At 40.6% G+C, this 4,013-nt stretch overlaps 1 pseudogene; it reads left to right on the top strand.

The window, feature by feature from the left end:
• The first annotated feature begins 1,773 nt into the window (after nt 1-1,773).
• On the top strand, nt 1,774-3,688 carry LOC129013110 (cell division cycle protein 27 homolog; annotated as a pseudogene).
• Nucleotides 3,689-4,013: the final 325 nt, after the last annotated feature.

Genomic DNA, 4,013 nt, shown 5'->3' with positions numbered 1-4,013 from the left:
AATGCTTCTGTCTAGTTTTTATGTGAAGATATTTCCTTTTTCACCATAGTCCTTAAACCATTCACAAATATCCCTCTGCAGATACTACAAAAAGACTGTTTCCAAACTGCTCCATGAGAAGAAATGTTCAACTCTGTGAGATGAATGCACACATAAGGAAGAAGTTTCTCGGAATGATTCTGTCTAGTTTTTATGTGAAGATAATTCTTTTTCACTACAGGCATCATACGGCTCAGAAATATCCATTTGCAGATTGTACAAAAATACTGTTTCCAATCTGCTCAATCAAAAGAAAGGTTCTGCTCTGTGATATGAATCCAGGCATCACAAAGAGATTCTCAGAAAGCTTCTTTTTGTGTTTTTGTGAAAATATTTCCGTTTTCACCATAGGCCTAAAAGAGCTGCAAATAACCATTTGTGGATTCTACAAAAAGACTGTTTTGAAACTGCTCAATCAAAAGAAAAGTTCAAGTCTGTGAGATGAAAGCACACATTGCAAAGCCTTTTCTCAGAAATATTCTGTCTAGTTTTTATGTCAAGGTGCTTCCTGTTTCATCATAGGCTGTGAAGGGCTCACAAATATCCATTTGCATATTTTAAAAAAAGACTGTTTCCAAACTGCTCAAAGAAAAGAAAGGTTCAAATCTGTGAGATGAATGCACGCATCAGAAAGAACTTTCTCAGAATGCTTCTGTGTAGTTTTTATGTGAAGATATCTCTTTTACACCTTAAGTCTCAAATGGCTAAGAAATATCCCTTTCCAGATTTTACAAAAAGACTGTTTCCAAACTGCTCAATAAAAAAAAGTTTCAACACTGTGAGATGAATACACACATCAAAAAGAAGTTTCTCAGAAAGCTTCTGTTTTCTTTTTATTTGAAAATATTTCCCTTTTCACCATAGGCCTCAATGGGCTCAGAAATATCTTTTTGCAGATTCTACAAAATGACTGTTTAGAAAACTGCTGGATCCAAATTACACCATTATGGCTCACACACTGCAGCCTCAACCTCCCGAGGGTTAGGCGATTCCTCAAGGGATCCTACAGCCTCGGCCTCCCAAAGTGTTGGGGTTACAGGCATGAGCCACCAGCACCCGGCCTGAGTTAATACATCTGGTCTCACTACGTCTTAACCACACACCCATGAAGAACTCAACTCAAGAGAAAGTTGGCAAGAGACTCTCAGCATTCTCTCCCGAAAGCAGTGAGGTGGATGGCAGACGTGTGTCCCGAGCTCCTGGGGTTTTAGGTGACCATGTGTAGAGGAGAGATTTCCAATGTTTCCAGAGAGGCACGAGCCACAGTTATTCGGGGCATCGGAACACGAGATGGGGTTTCTGACAGCAACTTAATGGCCAGGAAGGTCCAGAATCTGCCAAGGCCCATGTCCCAGGGTGGGGCCAATGGAACCCAAGGTAGAGGGAGTCAGCGGTCCTCACAGAGAGGACTCCAGCCCTAGGCTCCGCTGTGCAGACCAAATCAGAAGGAAGAGACACCTTCGTCCTACATTCCACATCCCTCCACTGAACTTGGGAGTGGATCTGTTTCCCAAACATAAGGTGACTTTCGCTTTGCAATGGATCACAAGGGGCCAGGCTTTCCAGAGTCAGCCGGATAAAGAAGTCACTCTGGCTCGGCCACCCCATTCCCCCGGTAACTGGTGAATTTAAATGAGACGAGGCTGGCCGGGCCAGAGCCGCTACAGGGGGGAGGGGGTTGGGTGGGGTGGGGTTTTCCTAAGGCACTGCAGAAATTGGGCCTTTGCTTAGAGGATGACAGTGCTGCAGGAACCCGTCCAGGCTGCTATATGGCAAGCACTAAACCACTATGCTTACCGAGATGGGGTTTTCCTCACAGAACGCCTTTATGCAGAAGTACACTCAGAAGAAGCCTTGTTTTTAATGGCGACCTGTTCTTACCTCCCAGGAAAGGCCTATAAAGCATATAGACTCTTGAAAAGACACAGTTGTCCTACACTGCAATGCAAATACCTGCTTGCAAAATGTTGTGTTGATCTCAGTAAGCTTGCAGACTGGGAACAAATCTTATCTGGTGGAGCGTTTAATAAGCAGAAAAGCCATGATGATATTGTTACTGAGTTTGGTGATTCAGTTTGCTTTCCCCTTCCATTGTTGGGACGTGTATATTGCAAGACAGATCGGCTTGCTAAAGGAAAAGAATGTTACCAAAAGAGGCTTAGTTTAAATCCTTTCCTCTGGTATCCCTTTGAATCATTATGTGAAATAGGTGAAAAGCCAGATCCTGACCAAACATTTAAATTCACATCTTTACAGAACTTTAGCAACTGTCTGCCCAACTCTTGCACAACACAAGTACCTAATCACAGTTTATGTCACAGGCAACCTGAGACCATTCTTATGGAAACACCCCAGGACACAACTGAATTAAACAGAGTCAATTTAGAATCCTTCAATTCAAAGTACTCCTTGAATACAGATTCCCCAGTGTCTTTTATTGATTCAGCTGTAATTTCACCTGAAACTGTCCCACTGGGAAGAGGAACTTCCATATTATATAAACAGGTTCAAAATAAACCAAAAACTGGTCGAAGTTTATTAACAGGACCAGCAGCTTAGTCCATTTACCCCACGTTTTGGGATTTTGCCATTAGAAACCCCAAGTCCTGGAGATGGATCTTATTTACAAAACTACACTAATACACCTTCTGTAATTGATGTGCCATCCACCGGAGCCCCTTCAAAAAAGTCTGTTGCCAGAATTGGCCAAACTGGAGCAAAGTCTGTCTTCTCACAGAGTGGAAATAGCCAAGAGGTAACTCCAATTCTTCCACTAACAGAAAGTTCTGGTCCATAAATAACTACAACACCTCAGGTAATGAGCCCCACTATGACATCTCCCCCAAATGCACTGCATCGAAGAAGTTCATGACTCTTTACTAGTGACAGTTCCACAACCAAGGAGAATAGGAAGAAGTTAAAAATGAAGTTTCCACCTAAAATCCTAAACAGAAAAACAAAAAGTAAAACTAATAAAGGAGGAATAACTCAATCTAATATAAATGACAACCTGGAAATTACAAAATTGGACTCTTCCATCAATTCAGAAGAGGAAATATCCACAATCACACCTCAGATTCAGGCTTTTAATCTACAAAAAGCAGCAGCAGAAGGCTTGATGAGCCTTCTTCATGAAAGGGGGAAAGGTTATTTAGCTTTATGTTCATACCACTGCAAAGAAGCTAAAAATATTTTGAGCCATCTACCTTCTCACCACTACAATACTGGTTGGGTACTGTGCCAAATTGGAAGGTCCTATTTTGAACTTTCAGAGTACATGCAAGCTGAAAGAATATTCTCAGAGGTTAGAAGAATTGAGAATTATAGAGTCAAAGGCATGGAAATCTACTCTACAACACTTTGGCATCTTCAAAAAGATGTCACTCTTTCATTTCTGTCAAAAGACTTAACAGACATGGATAAAAATTCGCCAGAGGCCTGGTGTGCTGCAGGGAACTGTTTCAGTCTGCAACAGGAACACGATATTGCACTTAAATTCTTCCAGACAGCTATCCAAGTGGATCCAAATTATGCTTATGCCTGTACTTTATTAGGGCGAGAGTTTGTCTTAACTGAAGAATTGGACAAAGTGTTAGCTTGTTTTCGAAATGCTATCAGAGTCAATCCTAGACATTGCAATGCATGGTAAGTGGTAATGAATTGTAAAGACAAAGTCTTGTTGATGGTGCTGGTAGTCACTGATTTTTCTTGTTAGATAGCTTTTTATTGTCATGAACTTTGTTACTAATACTTAAGAATGGTACATACTGGTCAATAACTTCAAACTAACTTTTTTTATGAAATGTATGTCTTTAACAAACTCTTCAGTTAACTAATGATAATAGAATACGTGATGCTTATACTCAACAGTTTCAGTCTTCTACAAAACTTTTGCAGATACTGTAGTTGTGTTTTGTTTGTTTGCTTGTTTAGTTTTGTTACTTGATTTGTTACATTTTCTTCGAAAACAAAAT

The sequence above is a fragment of the Pongo pygmaeus genome, chromosome 14 (assembly GCF_028885625.2).
Source record: "Pongo pygmaeus isolate AG05252 chromosome 14, NHGRI_mPonPyg2-v2.0_pri, whole genome shotgun sequence".
Classification (NCBI taxonomy): domain Eukaryota; kingdom Metazoa; phylum Chordata; class Mammalia; order Primates; family Hominidae; genus Pongo; species Pongo pygmaeus.
The sequence above is the reverse complement of the archived record's forward strand: the minus strand, read 5'-3'. Positions and strand labels throughout refer to the sequence as shown.